The sequence below is a fragment of the Calonectris borealis genome, chromosome 17, assembly GCF_964195595.1.
Source record: "Calonectris borealis chromosome 17, bCalBor7.hap1.2, whole genome shotgun sequence".
Classification (NCBI taxonomy): Eukaryota; Metazoa; Chordata; class Aves; order Procellariiformes; family Procellariidae; genus Calonectris; species Calonectris borealis.
The window spans coordinates 17,950,928-17,967,380 of NC_134328.1; positions in this window are offsets into that span (position 1 = coordinate 17,950,928).

Below are 16,453 nucleotides of genomic sequence, written 5' to 3' on the forward strand. Positions count from 1 at the left end.
TGCCTCGAGCAGCACTCCCCCCCTGGCTCCACTGCCCCCAGCCCTGGGCTGGGGCATGTCCTGTGCTGCCACTTGGGGAGGGGGACACAACATGTGGTGGGACGCCAGCCTGATACTCTGCTGCTGCATGGAGCCGCCCCTGCTGGCAAGCTCAGCCTGCCCAAAGCACGGTCTTGAGGCAGCCCTGCCTGCTCCATCCTCTCCTGAGGGATGCTGGCACGTGTGTGGGCAGGGCTGTGTGGGAGGGCACGCTGCTGGCCAGCCATTCTGGCTCTGCGGTAAAGCCTTGACCTTGCACCCAAGGGAGAGTCCCATAGCAATTTCCTCCTGTGTCCCTCAGGACTGAGAGTGCCCCAGAGTGGATGGTTATCACTAAGCACCTAAGCTGTGCTAGCGAGTCCTGCACTGCCTCTTCAGAGCCAAGTGCTGCCTGATGCTGCTGCTGCCCTTGATTTATAGCCTGTGTTTCCTTGAGAGCTTCATACTTTTTCCATCACCAGAAAGGAAAAGCTTGTTGGGCAGAGCAGACTGCAGTCTTTTCAGTGTTTGATGGCCAAGAAACAGTTAATTCAAGGAGTGATGAAGGCAGGGCAAGGAAATTCAAGCAGCTGTGAGAGCAGAGAAAGGAGGGAGCCAGCGCAACGCTGTGCGTGGCACCATGCACGCACCCGCAGGTGTGGCCCAAAGGGGTGGCAGTAACCAATATTAATTCCCCATCCCCTTCTGCTGCTGATATTAAATTGCTCTAAGCGCAGGCTAGAGCCAGAGCCAAGCTCAGCTCTTCCAGGAGAGTTTGGCCAGCAAGTTGCTTTCTGCTTGCTGATCAGAGAAGCACCTAACGGAGGAAGAAGAGTTTGGCACTGGGCTGGGCTGCAGAGAACTGGCCCTGCTGGAGGCTGCTGCCATCGCGCAGACCGTGCAGAAGACAGGCGCAAGCTGTTGACAACAGACAACAGTAATGAAGAGGAGTCAGCTCCACAAAGCTACACAATGCTGCAGACAGCCAGGGTGCATTTGGGGTGGTCTGTGAGCACGCTGGCTCCTGGGGAGTCATTGGTTTAGGCTGCAGCGCTGCTGCAGAGCACTCTCAAGGTTGGAGCTGGTGGGAAGGGCTAGTACCACTAGCTTTCGCTTTACTTTAGTGTTAATCATTGGCTGTCTATCATGGTCCTGGCAGGGAAGGGGCTGCAGTTCTGCCCCTGGCAGCAGAGCCGGGTCTGGCAGGCTTGGCAGCCTGCTGCACGTCCCACCTCCCAACCTGAGGTGCTCCCACGGGGCCCGGCTCTCACTGGGCCAGGCTGGGGGAAGGCTGGCTGGGTTGTCACTATTGCCTTGCTGGGGCAGGGTGCTGCACTGCGCACGGGGCGACAGCCCTGCAGGATGGGGCAGTCCCCGCACAGCGCAGCCCACCCAGGGGGTTGCATGGGCAGCCCAGCCGGCAGCTCTGCACGGCAAGAGCGTGCGCTGACCTGCACTGGGGAGGAGGCAGGGAGGTTACTGCCCTCCTTCATCAGCCCCCAGCACGGGGGCTGCCTGCTCGGTGAGGTCTCCTTGCAGCACGTCATGAGCAGGGGCTGGTGGAGGTCAGCTGCCACAGTTACACAGAGAACGAAGCCAGCCTCATGGCAAGGCTGCTCAGTACGAAGCAGCAGCAGAAGCTTGAACCCAGCCTGCTGTGTCCTGCCTGGAATGAGCTGGCACCCAGTGGAAGGTCTGCCGGGGCTGGCTAGGCTGTGTCATGGCCAGCACTGCCCACGGGGGTGCAGATTATCCCATGCCCTGCACCTGCCCTGCCAGCGAGTGTGGTTCTGCCTGCTTGGGGTCACTCGTGGCATCAGAATTCAGCCACCGCACTGGCGGTGTGTCCCCACCAGGGCGGCACGAGCCCCATGCACCATGGACCCGCCTGCAGCACAGAAGGGCCAGGGAGAGCGAGCTGCTCATCTCCCCCAGCCAGGCTGTGCCGCGCAGGCCCCTCTGCGCACGTGGCAGACGTGAGCACCGGAGGAGGACTCGCATCGTTAGCAAAGTTTGATGAAAATGTGCACGGTCGGCAGTGCCCTGCAGTCTCCTGCAGGGACTCCACCTGATGAGTTGCAGCACAAGGACAACTGAGCCAATCAAGCTGGCACGAGCAAGAGCTCTCTGCTAGGCAGCAGGCACATAAGATGCAGAGTGAATAATACATGGCCTGCCCTCAAACGCCAGTGTGTTCGTTAGTGCATTGACTTCGCTGCACTGACCTCCCCTGCCGGCATCTATAGCACCGCTGTAGCTACGCATCTCCCCAAGGAGGGGAAGCCCCATGTCCCTTGCATCAACCAGAGCCCACGCTCTGTCCTGGCTCTTCTCCTCCTGTAATAGGAGACATTTCCCATGCTTGCTTGTGTGTCCCTCTGCAGGGCTATGTCCTTCCCCAGACCCCACAAGGACCCCGGCCGGGCACAAAGCAGTATTTGCACGACAGTGCATGCCGCTGGGCTCTCCTAAGCTTGCAGGAGGAGCAGCCGGTGACTGCTCCCCCATATCCATCAGCTGGGTCAGGGCTGCTGCCAGCAGCTCTGGAAGGAGACTCTCTCTTGACAGCCTGCTCCTCGCTGGCCCCGAGCAGCCCTGCCAACTGCTGCACAGCACCACGGTAGTGCTGGCTTCTGCCTTAATGCTGCTGCCACTGTGAATTTGCAGGGCACCTGCATGTGCCCTAACAGGCTGACAGCTTCCCTGTCCACAGGGAGGCACATCTCTCCGGAGGGCGGCTCTGCAGGCTGCACCGTGACACATCGCTCTTTCCTGCTGACCAGGCTACTCAGCACGCCCAGCCGAGCCTGTGGCTGGCTCTGCCCATGCCCCCAGCACCGCTGGCCTCCCCAGGCCCCCTGTTCCTCTGGGCCCCGGAGCCTCCGCTCACTGGACCTCTCATCGGGATGCGGCTGCCACGGCCATCACCAAAGGGCTGGGGTGTGCCAAGCCCCTGCCAGCAAGAGCCAGCAAGAGCCCCCAGTGCCCTCAAGACACACCCAGACCCAGCTGGTGCTCACAAAGCGTGGTGGCCACGGGCAGTGTGGGATGCTGCATGGATGCTCCAGCCTCCCAGCAGGGAGCAGCCAGGGGCAGACCAGGCACAGTGCAGGCATGAGGCCAGCCACCAGGTCACCAGCAATGGGGAGCACAGAGAGACCTGGCCAAGCACGGTGTGGTCCCAGGCTGTACTGTCCCCAGCCACTGCCTCGAGCTGCCAGGGTTTGTCCTGCTGTGCTCCCCCTCCCAGGGGGCCAGGAGGTCTTACCAAGACGTATAAAAATTCTGCCTACTGCCATGAGCTGTCACCTCCGATTCTGCTGAATATTTAAAAACCACCTGAATCTGAAGTGACAAATCCATCATTGACCATCTGCCACTCTGCACGGTCACCCTGCAGCAGTCCCTGACATTTCCAGCTCTGCCCTGACATGAGCCATAACTCGGAGATGAAAGGCATCAGCCTCAGCAGGCTGACAGGCGCTGCCCCCCACCAGCCCCAGGCTCCTCCACATCCCATGCAGAAGGAACAGCCGGGGTACAGGGGCCCCTCCTGTCCCTCCCCGGCACAGGCTTGCGTGGACGCCTGCTTGTGCATGAAGGACTGTCCACCTCAGGGCCCCCTCCCTGTCACCTGGCTGTCCTGTTTACTCCAGGCAGATCAGCATTGGCACCCTGCAGACCCACAGCTCCAGGGAGCAGGCTGCTTTGTGGCAGGGTCATTCCCAGGAAAAGAGCAAGCGTTAATTGCCACTCATCCCCTTGGCAGCGAAACACTCACACTCTTCTGCTCAGCTGCAGCAGCTCCTGTAAGGCAAGCCCATGCTCATCCCCGTCCCTTCCTGCCACCACAGGCACCAGGCAGAGGGGGTCCCCTCGCTGTGAGGTGCTCTCCCCGCCAGCTGCTCCCCACACTGGGTGCGGGAGAGTGTTACAACTACCAGCTTCCCAGCAAGGCTGCTGCACCCTGGAAACCTGGTTTGGGGCTCTGTGACAGAGGCAGTCGGTGGCACTGCTCGTGCTGGGCCCCGAGCCAGCAGCAGTCCTGCCATGGCCAAGCTCCCATCCCCCAGGGCTGCTCCTGGCAGCCCTTCTGCAGAGGAACCGTGCCGCAGCAAGCCCACGGGGCTTTTCACCACCTCTCCTGTGTCCACAGCGGCCCGACAGGGTGAGGGAGTGTGGCTGGGTGCCAGGAGACCCCACAGGGGATGCTGTGGGCTCTGGCCCTACACCTCCAGCTTGGCTCGGGCCCTGAGCAGAGACAGCAGGCCTGCGGGAGATCTCCCGTCTGCCGTTTGCTCCGTACTTGTAGCTGGCACAGAGCTACAATTTACAATCAACCTGCTGTTTGAGCTAATTGTACTGTAATTGCTGAGCTGTGCTCCCTCCTGTTTCACCAGAGAGCACTGGTTCTTACACTGCTCTTGGCAAGCTGGCGCATCCCGTGGTCGGCCCCATTGCTCAGCCCACTTGCTCCCACCCCAGCTGTGCCCTGGGGCAGAGGCAATTTTCCTTTCACTCCCTCTGCCAGCAAACACCATCTCCCGTGCCTGGAAGTTGCTGGTACCTCTACGAGCCTCCACTGGAAACGGTTGCTGGAGGGCACAGGGTGACCAGGCACCGCCATGCCACGGGATGCATGGATGGGCAGGCGCAGGACACTTCTCCAAGAGATGCCTCTGCCTCCTTGGAAGGCATCTTGCCAATGTTTCATTTTGTTTAGATAAAATTTGTGCAAAGGGAGGAGCAGAGCAGACCGCGCCTGACTCCAGGGGACTGGCAGGACAGGGCCTGGGGTGCCCACTGTCCCACTGCAAGGTGATGAGCTACTGAGCACTAAGGGAAGGAGATGCCAGGTTATCAATTGTAATTAAAGGACACTGTCACTGCAGGGGCTGGGCTGGTTCCCAGAAGCTCCCTGTCACTCCCCCGTGCTGACACCACAAAACTTGTACATCCTCTGTGCTATTCAAAAATCCCATCTTTAATAACCTGCAGGACAGGCACGGGGGACATCAGGCACCACGGGGACAAGTGCAAGGGGAAGCCGTTCCCTGGAGAGCAGGGGGGGCTGCAGGTGGCCCCGGCCCCAAGCGCGCAGGCCACCAGGCTCGGTGCCCCCCGGGCTCGGTGTCCCCCGCTGCGTCCCGGGGCCGGTGCGGGGTCGTGGCGGGGCACAGCCGGCAGCACCGCAGGCAGTGCCGCAGGCCGCTGCGGGGCGGCGGGGTGCGCAATCAGCACTAATCAGGTGGCTCACTAATTGCTGGGCCTCCTGCAGGGCGGTGATGGCTGGAGGGCGCCCGGCGGCGCTGCCGCGGCGGGCGGGCGGGCGGGCGGTGGGGTGGGGTGGCCCCGGCCCCGGCCTCCGCCCCGGCCCCGGCCCCGGCCCCGGCTGCCCCGCGCCGGCAGCCCTTCCTGCGCATCCTCGCCGCTTCTCGTCCAGGGAGAATGTCACGTCTTTTGTCTAGAAGCATTTATAGAGAATGAGAGTTAAAAACTCACAAAGACGCTGTGATTCTTTCAAGCGAAAATGGTTTTAAAAGGCAATTTTTCTGAGAAAACTTCCTCCTCTTCCACGTCCCGAGAGTTTTTCTCCAAGTGCTGCATTTCCCACAAAGTGTCGCTGCGTGGTTCCAGCGGTGAGCGTGCGTGGGCCGCATCCTCGCTGCCCGGTGTCCCCACTGGGTGCCTGGCACGGGAGGCAGGGCAGGGCGGTCGGGCGCTGCGGGGCAGCTGCCCGCACAGAGGGGCATCGAGCGCCGCTGCGAGGAGTGTGCTGTCCTGGCAGAGGGTCCTGCCTGCACGCATGGCTCAGCAGGATGTCCGCAGCCTGTCCTCAGCGTAGGCTTGTTCCTTCACACACATCTCCACCTGACAGGCTGGGCACTATGTAAATTCCCACCATAATCACACTGAGAGCTATCAAACTATCTAATTTAATTTCTTTGTGAAAATAAATAGCTAAAGTGGCCCTAGGTACATGCATAAATACTTCAGCTTTATGTTGGGCCTGTTATTACTTCTCCCAGCTTGTGTAGTTGTAATGCACACTTAATAAGTACATATTTATTGCACGTCTTGTCCTGGTGGAATAGTGAGGAGTTTTTGCTGAATAAGCAGGAAAACAGCTTAGTCTGTAATAAAAAAGGAAGGGAGTTAAAAGAAAATATGCTGGGTAATTAATGATTGAGCTTTGAACAGCCATAATTTTTTATTAAGCAAATATGCAAATATGGCGTAAGTGGCTGCGTTAGTAGTATTCGACAGCTTTTTTTAAACATTGATGGCTGATCTCTGGTAAGACTTTCTCTCTTTTTCTTTGTGCCTGTGTGCACAGAGTCATGATGGTGAGCAAACATGAGCATTTCCGCGTGTCCGTGCAGGTATTTGGGAGTGTGTACAGAGGGAGTGCGCATTGCTCGCATGCAGCCCTGGTCAGCGAGTGCACATGTGGCTTCATACTGCTCCCCAGGTCTGCATAATACACTACCTTATCTTCCTCTTCGCCTGCTGTCATCCACTGTCTCTGTCTTTCTGCTGCTTGCTTTGCCTGGCTTATACATTTGTTGCATGCTTCATTAATCCTGATAAATATGTGGATTAGTGCTACACAGGGCTGGGGAGACTGGGCTGGGAAAAGAAGCGTCAGGGATGCTGCCACCACTGAGCCTCCAGCGCCCTGCTCCCACTCCCACTGGCCAGCGCTGGCACCCCTCAGGATGCCTGTCCACTAGCCATGCCCGACAGCGCTGCTGGGTCCCTGCTGCAGCTCCTGGGACAAGGTCTTGCTGCGTACCTGGCACCTGCAGCTGCGGAGAGGGGAGAGCAGGCAGACCTGGAGTGCAGGACAGGCAGGGAGAGGGATGATGGGCCCCTGCGGCTGCTCTCAGAGCTCCATCCTTCCTGTGAAGCCCACAGCAGTCCTGTGAAGCAGAGATTTCCCATGCAGAACTGCTCCATCCCTGAGCACCAGCACCACAGCCACGCAAGCCGGGACAGGCACACAAGTGACAAAAAGTTACTGAGCCGTGGCCAAAGCAGCTGGGGTTATCACTCCTCTGGTTACCAGAGACCACTGCCCCCCATGCAGACCCCGAGGCACGGTGGGGCAGTACGAGGGGCTGACAGAGGCTGCAAGAGCACTCGGCTGCCCCTTCTCTGTGAGGCGGGTCCCAAGGGTGCGGCTGTCCTGGGGCTCCAGGGGCGGGAGGGGACATGCCAGCACTGCAGGTGTCCCAGCTGATCAGGGCTCTTGGGGCTGTTGATGCTGCGATACAAGGGAGCGCTAGAGACCTCAGGGGCTGCCCATGAATAGCACAGGGCGGCTTAACTCCCTGAATGAGTCCTGCCGCTCCATGGTCAGAGAAGACGGCTCAGTGGAGCAGTTTTTGACACATCGAGCTGGAGCTCACTCCCTGGGGAGCAGACCCCGAATCCCCCTCCCCACCGGAGCAGCAAGGCAGGGAAAGGCACCAGCTAGCAAGGACAGCCAGGTTGCAGGAGTGACAGGGCCATGGCAAAGCACACAGCAACGCTAGCAAACAGCAAGCTGATCTCCCCATTAGCCCTCATTAGCACGTGGCTGAAAGACAACATGAGTTTAAATTAAGAAGACATCACAATGGTCCCAACTGTGTTACCGCTGTGCTCAGGAAGAGCCCGACAGCTGCTATTTAATATACCTTCATGATCTGTCAGGGCATATGCACGCTGCACAGCGTAGTGTCTGTGTCTCAGCACACACATGTTTCTGCATGGTTGCCCGTCTCCACATGCAGAAAACAGCACCTGCCTCTGCACGTGCCCACCGCTGTTCAGGCATGTGTGCAGGGGGGCAGGGGGGCAGGACAACCATGCTCAGCCCTGCTTCCCGGAGCTGCCAGCCTGGCCCAGGACATGGTGGTACAGGCCTGCTACTGGGGAAGAAGGGTGTTCCTCCATCACCAGAACACCATAGCAAGGCGTGCCTTTGTGCTGGGCAATGGGGGTGTGCCTGTGCATGCCTCCGCGCATGGCCATGCCTGTGGTGACGCAGCTCTCTCACACGTGCACTCACCTGAACCCCAGGGAGTTGTGAGCCAGCTGGAAGAAGCCTGGCTGCAGGCTGGTGGAGCCGAGGGGTGGCAGGGTGCAGGCTGCTGGGGGAAGATGAAGCGGTGATACTAGCACTCAGTATTTATACTGCATGTTCCCAGCTTGAGGCTTGCTAATGACTCCCACTGACATGGGGGAGCTGGTGGCTGTCATGACAAAGGAGAAAAGAAGCAACTTGCTCGTGGGCATGGAGGGACCCAGCACCTGTGTGGCAGGAGGCGTGGGGGGGCTGATGCTGAAGGTGTGAGCTCACCTCTCTCTCTAGAAACAGGGCCCTGCTCACAGGGGCTGAGCAGCCTGCTGGTGTCCCACGCTGCTGCCTTGCCTGCAAGCTCATCTGCCAGTCCACGGTCCATGCCTGCTGGCCTGCAGGAGCCCAGATCAAGGACAGCACCTGCCCTTTGTGCCAGGACATGCAGAAGGGCTGCGGCAGTCCGTCCTGTGAACGGGATGGGTGGTAGGCACTGCACCGTGCCACAGTGCCAGCAGCCTGGTGGGTTTGCACAGAGATGGGATGCTCCCACCAGCCTTGGCCAGGCAAGGAAAACTGTGCTCACAGACTGATTGCTTCATATCAGGCACTGCCAAGGCCACAGAAGCGACAAATGTTATCAGCTATGGATTTCCCTGCCAGGCTTGTGAATTTCCCACATATTTAGTGACAGTATTGGAAATGCATCCGAGTGCATTGAGCTATTTCATCTGGTATTTACTACACACCAACACCTGTGCAGGTCACACGTCGGTGCAGTGAGACCCACGGGTGCTGCCCCAGGCAGCTCTGGGCACCTTGCACAGATGGGGGAGCGGTGGGCGTCAGCAGCCGGGAACTGCAGGCTGTGACGGTGCAGGGGCTGGGGCTGCCAACCCCAGGAGGCCTGGGTCGCTGAGACCACCAGACCTTTCCGCCTGGGTGCCAGGCACTCTTCACCCATCCATGCGTGGCAGTGCCCAGGGCAGCCAGGCATCACTTTATGGCTTTCTACATCACCCTCCATTGTCTGCCCTTAAGGGCAAGGTCTGGAGCCTGACAGGTCTGCTCCCACCTCACTGCAGGAAGCACACCAGACCCCCAAGCCCTGGGAGCAGCCTGCACGGCCTTGGGGATACAGCAGAGAAATGAGTGTGGGGACAAAGCGCCAGGCACCCCTTCATTTCAAAGATGGTAAATGGGAGAAGGAAAGGTCATCTTCCTCGGCCCCCTCACTGGAGGAGCAGAAAGCTGCAGCACGGAGCTAGTGCAGACCTGCTGCCTCAATTATTTATAGGTACCATGGGTAGAACATGTTTTAATGACATTTGAGCTGGAGCTCAGCAGTGCGGATCTGCACCGAGCCAAAAGGAATAAGTCAGAGGCTTTACGGATGGTAAAAGCAGCATGTCAATCACAGTGGCATGCTCACCTCAGTCCCTATATTGTGCTCCCCCCGCCCTGCAGAGAGCCCGCCCGCAGCCCTCGTGATGGATTGATGGGCAAACCCACAGACATACAGTTGTAAGTCACAGGTTTTTTTATGGGTAAATCACAAGTAATAAGCTTTCCCACTAGAATTAGAATGACATCCTGGAAAATTATGCTCTGGTTTTACAGCAGATGACAGAAAAGCAATGGATTCCTTGGAACGGGGTGCCAGTCCTCCCGTCCTGCAGCCACAGCTCGTGGCTGGGCAGGACCTCAGGACCCCATGTTGGGCAGCCTTGGGGAAGCTCTGCCCTGCTGGGGACATCTGCCCGTCCACCCACCTGCCCATCTGCCTCCCTGTCTGCCCCATGCCAGCCCTCCTCAGCCCTGGGGTGATGTAGACCAGGAGCCGGTTGTGTGGGCATATGCTAGCAGGCTGGGCAAACCCAGCAAATGCAAACCTAAGCAGGAAATGAAGGGGATAGGACAGACCTGGGGATCTGACCTGCGGCTGGGCTATATCGGCTCTGCACACAGGGGCCCATCCCAGAGCACAGCGGCCCTGGGGTGATGGGAGAGTGTTGGGTCTGTGCAGCCCTGGACAGGACAGCCTGGCAGGAGAGCACAGCTCCCTCCGGGTCCCAGTAATGTCTATTGCTCTGGTGGCAGGAAAGGGATGTGTCTGCCTAACCTTGTAATCCTGCAGCCACCTTCTCTCTGCAGCTGGTGGGCTGGGGGTCCACAGGCCAGGGTCCTGGCAGCCAGACCTGGAAGCAGCACAGGCTCCCGAGCAAGCCGGCTGGACATAACATGCTCCAGCACCTCCAGCGGCTTCCTGGAGAGGAACCCAGGACACTGAGCTGTGATGCTGCAGTATGTCCAGCTCGTCCATGCATCCGACAGCATGCCTTGTTCTGAGATTTAAAGCTAATTGGTCCTAGCGTCTCTTTGCATTTCTGCTTGCAGAATGTCATTTTCTTCAGAAAATGCTCTTTTGTAATTACTGTGAATTACACATGAAAAGCAAGTGACCACATATTGATTGGAGCCCAGGAAAAGCACCGGAGCCATTTAGAGTAGATTAACTTTTTCTGGAAAATGGTTTCACAGTTATTTAAAGAGATTAATCAGTTCAGTTCAGGTCATCTACCATTGTTTCTATGGCCTAGCCTCCCCCCAGCACATGGCGTGGAATATCCCCCTCTCTGTTGCGGGAAGAGCTGAGGCCTTCCCGAGAGGAGGTGTGCCAGAAGGAGGGAAGGAGCCCTTGTCCCCGTGGTGTGTGCACAGGGTGCTGCTCTCCTGGTCCCTGCAGCAAAGCAGGTGCTGCACCACGGCTGCCCAGGGCGTGCGCAGGGGACGCCTCCTCAGCTAAGGGAAGTACAAGTGAGCTTCGCGCCAGGTGCAGCAAAGGAATTGGAGAGCAGCGTTTCGGGAAGCAGCCCCCGCCGCAGGCCAGGGCTGGGCAGCGGCTCTGGGAGCTGAACCTCCAAAGCAAGCCATGCCCAGACAGGCCCTGCAGGAGAGCTGCACAGAAGGGCTCCGGAGAAAGCTGCAAGCAGCAGACTGAAGCTTTCCGCCACCTGACAGCTGCCTGGGAGCCAGGGCCTGCCCTCTGCACTGACCCCGGCGCGTGCCGGGGTCCCTCCTGCTCGCAGTTATCACATCCACGCACCCTCGCCCTCCTCCAGCTCATGGCAACAGCAGGGTGGCAAGGCCATCCAGCACCCTGCAGGCAGAGCAGGCTCCCTCCCTGAAACATTTCAAAGCATTTTTTTCTTTAGGAAGATAGTATAGAAGTCAAATGGCTCCTGTTGTGGAATACTTTCCAAATGTCAACACAATCTGTGCTACATTACGGCTAAATGTGATAATCTTAACGCCTGGCTTCTTAATGTCAGTGGCACTGAAGTCTGATGGATTGACAGACAGCCAGAATGACATGCAGTCGTACTGATAAGGGCTCTCTCCAGGGAAATCACAGCTTTTTAAAGATGTTGGCAGCTACTAGCAGGTACCTTTTTATTTAAAAGGATTACAAGCATTGATTGCACTTCCTGTTTTCTTTTTATCACATTTCTGCACCAAGCGAAGCTTGTGCTGCGAGCTGAGCCTTTCAGACAATTACTCTGGAATAATGAAGGCGTGTCATGTTGGCTGTAATGAGTATTTTCAATGCCTAATTTGCATGCAATGTGAAGGGATTTCAACAGCTGCCTGGTTCCTGGCTAAAGGCGAGTGACTTCTGACCGCGGAGGAAGCTACTGCAGGCTGACTCAGCTGGGGATAAGTCGGGGTGGATTGTTTCTGTTAGCGATGCATGCTTCCCCCAGCAGAAGAGGGATTAAAACTTCTCCAATTACCGTGGTTAAAACACTAGCTAGCGGGACACATTCTGCTTAGAAATTGCTGGTGCCTGCTCCCCCTAGCAAACAGCTGGACTAATTCATGCTCACCTGAGCAGCTCCTCTACAGCAGCGATGGAGACAGATGAAAAGTATACATCCATAAAACCACAGTGTAGCTGGACAGGGCAGTTAACAATCCCCAAGCCACAAACACTCGCTGTCGCTGGCAACAGATGAGGGATGTCTAAGAACAACCGCTTGGCATCCTAACCGCAAACGACTGGCAAATACACTAGCAGAAGAGGCCGATGGGCAGCATAGCACACTGCACAACCCAGGAGAGGCAAATGCTGAGTCACTTGGCTCCCACTTCCATTTTTACCTGTTCTTGCTGCCCAATGTCGTGACATTAAATGCGAAATGCTGACCTTCCGTACCTGGGTTCCGGCAACGGCGAGGGCAACGGCGAGGGTGGGCTGGACTGAGGCCCTTTGTAAAGCTGGGGCTGTGCAATTACTGCAGAGGGGCCCCCGGTTTTGCTTTGCTGTGCTGGTACGATGGCTGCAGATCCTGATTGCTTCAGACTCTGCCCACCTGTGTTGGATCCAGCTTTGCAAAGCCCAAGGTCTTTCCCCAAGAATCTGCAGAACAGTCATTAAATCCACACTCATCCGGAAAAGGATCATGAGGCCAGGAGAAAGCCCAGGCTGGGATGTGTGAGTAGCTGATAGCCAGCCTGTCTGCTCCACACGGCACCGGCATCCTGGGCAGGAAGCAGTCCTGGCAGGCAGCAGTACTGCCCATTCTCCACCACACTGCCCTGGCGTGCTCAGCAAGATGAGGGAGAGATTTCAGCCCCACTGACTGACTGCCCAGGAGCAAGATTCCAAGGCCAAGTAAAATTCAATTATTTTGTTTCTCTCTAACTTCTCTGGCTGTGGCAACACATAGCTGTGACAGCTGCCTGGAAACTCAGCTCCCATCCCTGCCAGTGAGCAGGGAGGAATACCTGCTGCTGCAGACCACAAGCCCAGGTCACCTCTGGGGTGCTAGAAACACTCCCGGGATGGGCTGGGAGGCAGCAGAGCCACAGCAAGGAGAGAGCACAAACCGGAGCACCGTGCGACAGCAAGAAACCCCTGCCAAAACACAGCTGCTGTCTTTGCAGAGATGCAAAATTGAGATTATGCTGAGCAGCAAGAGTCTGATACCAACCCTAAAGGAAGCTCAAGGGCTTGGTAAATGAAAGGATGCAGGCAGCTGTGATATTAGCTCTGGCAGAGGTGGTTAAAGGAGCCAGCTTCCTGGTGACAGAGCACCTTCCTCGGAGGATATGGGGGAAAAAGTGATCACCTTCCTGAGCAGTGTATTACCAACACAAGCGGGAGGTGGAAGCTTACACGGCCTTGCTTGCACTCAGTTACCAGAGATGTATTTTTCTCCTGGGGGGTGCAGATGTCACTGCCCTTTTTTCATTTCCCCTTAACGATCCCAGCGGATCGCATCCATCTTTTATAAATAACTCTCTGGAGGAGGCTTGGACACCTTGCCTTCTGGAGCTCACTGTGGCTCAGAGCAAAGGCGTTAGAGGTGACCGCTGCAGCATCTCTGTGCTGGGGCCGGGAGCGGAGCTGCAGTATCCATCTGCTGTCGTAGCAGAGGGGCACCAACCTTGCAGGACTTGTTCAGAATGTGATAGTGGCAAATGCCACTGTCCTCCTCCAGCAGACAGCCGCAGGCTGCACCCCATGTGGTGAGGGTCATGTCTCAGCCTCAGAGCAGGATGGTGAGGGGGTGACTCGTGGGCAGGTACCAGGAGCCCTGTGGAAGGATGTGGAGCACTGCAGGAGCCAGGGCACCTGGAGAGCAGCCGCTCTTTGGCAAAAACGCCGGACAAAGCAGCACCACTGGAGCTGCCACACTCTGCTCCTGCAAAGCAGCTGGCCACAGCAGACTTCCTTCAGGCAAAGAAACACCTGAAGCTGCAGGCATTGGCACACAGGGCATAACATGGCCATGTTCCAACTGCTGCCATCACCTTCCGAGCATGCAGCAGTCACCTCCACATGCACCTGCTTTGCTCCTACAGGAGCCTGTTCTGCCCAGCGATTGCCTATTCTGTGTGCCCACTGCCCTGCTCCATGCGGACAAATGTGGGCGTCATTAATGAGCTGAGAGCCCTTGGCCCATGGTGCTGCGTGCTCCACACCCCCGGGGCTGCCTCTGATGCAAGAAAACTGACCTGGAAGAAGCATCTTCACACTTGCCAGCAGAGCAGCCTCTGAATTTGCCCAGCTGGCCAGCTCAGCCCCTGGATCTGAGACAGTCCTGTGACTGGACACCAGTCTGCACAGCAGGACTGGCTTCCTCTCCTGCAGAAGCAAGGAGGAGATTAACCTGCCCTTGCCCTGCCCTGCAAGGAACCAGAGGCTGCTGTGCAACTGCTGAAGTGAGAGAAGTTGATACAGAAAAATTTCCTCAAAAGGGGCTGTGTTGAGGGGGCATGGAGCTCTTAAAACATCTTCACAGATGCTTCTGCAATCAGAGCTCTCATAATCCTCCTCTTTTGTAGTTAAGGGTCTGGTTCTGGCTGGCAATTTGTTGCTTTGAGCTCTCTACATTCCTCCACAATATCAAGAAGCAAATCCTTCCGCATGGTCCATCACACTCAATGCTAGGCACTTGTCACCTCCTTTGTCAGGAGCACACTAACTGCAGGTGCTTCCTCTGTCAATGGGGAGTTCCCAGGACAATCCAACCCACCTGATCCCCAGAGCTCTAAGGTAGCTAGGCTGCTTGTTTGGGTGCCTGAAGTTGGACAGGATTCAAAGAGAGCACATCTCTATGCTGGCTGCAGCTGGAACATGAGCGCTCTTGTTGCTAAGGTCCTGGGCTGAAAACCTGGGGTGCAAACACACAGCAACCATTAGTACCTCTCTGCAAACATCAACTGGCTGACGTGTTCAGAACTGCTGGAGCGCACAGCTGTGAGTGCACTGCTGACACATGCACTGTGTATGGGCAATTAACAATGATGCCTGCAAAAAGGCAGCTATAGAGGCACTCGTTGCAACCATGAAAAGAAAAACAGTGCATACATTGAAGTCTGGCAGCACACCTTATGCGTCTGAAAAACCCTCTGGCCTCAAGACCCCTCCCTTCTGTTACAGCATCCCACTAACTGCTGTCATCAAAGGTCACCAGATGCTTCTTCCATAACACTTAGCGAATGATCAAGGGAGCAGGATGGGAGTGGAAGCACAGGGATGGTGAAGGATACGGAAACGCTTAAAGACCTCAGGGATCAATAAGCCTGTTTTGGAGCGAGGACTGCAAGATGCTATTTAAATGACTGTCACTTTATGGAGAGGTTTAAATTCTACCTGTGCTATCTGCTGACCTACATTGATGCCACCACAGAGTTTAGCACGTCCCCCTCTCTCTGTGCCAGCCAGCTGCTGTGTGCCACATCCAGCCCTCTGCAGCGTGCCACCACCACCGACGGGTGCCAGAGCATTTGCAGCTGCGCATCTTGACGAGGCTTCCTCGGCCCAGGGTCTTTCACACTTAGAATCATAGAATCATAGAATCATTAAGGTTGGAAAAGACCTCTAAGATCACTGAGTCCAACCGTCAATGCAACACCACCATGCCCACTAAACCATGTCCCTAAGTGCCTCATCTACATGTCTTTTAAATACTTCCAGGGATGGTGACTCAACCACTTCCCTGGGCAGCCTGTTCCAATGTTTAACCACTCTTTCAGTAAAGAAATTTGTCCTAATGTCCAATCTAAACCTCCCTTGGCGCAACTTGAGGCCATTTCCTCTTGTCCTATCGCTTGTTACTTGGGAAAAGAGACCAACACCCACCTCACTACAACCTCCTTTCAGGTAGTTGCAGAGCGATGAGGTCTCCCCTCAGCCTCCTCTTCTCCAGGCTGAACACCCCCAGTTCCCTCAGCCGCTCCCCATCAGACTTGTGCTCCAGGCCCTTCACCAGCTTCGTTGCCCTCCTCTGGACACACTCCAGCACCTCCATGTCCTTCTTGTACTGAGGGGCCCAAAACTGAACACAGGATTCGAGGTGCGGCCTCACCAGTGCCGAGTACAAAGGGACAATCACTCCCCTAGTCCTGCTGGCCACACTATTTCTGATACAAGCCAGGATACCATTGGCCTTCTTGGCCACCTGAGCACACTGCCGGCTCATGTTCAGCCGGCTGTCAACCAGCACCCCCAGGTCCTTTTCCTCTGGGCAGCTTTCCAGCCACTCTTCCCCAAGCCTGTAGCGTTGCATGGGGTTGTTGTGGCCCAACTGCAGGACCCGGCACTTGGCCTTGTTAAACCTCATGCAATTGGCCTTGGCCCATCGATCCAGCCTGTCCAGATCCCTCTGCAGAGCCTCCCTGCCCTCAAGCAGATCAACATCCCACCCAACTTGGTGTTGTCTGCAAACTGACTGAGGGAGCATTCGATCCCCTCATCCAGATCATTGATGATATTGAATAAGACTGGCCCCAAAACTGAGCCCTGGGGAGCACTGCTCATGACCGGCCACCAACTGGATTTAACTCCATACACAACACTTG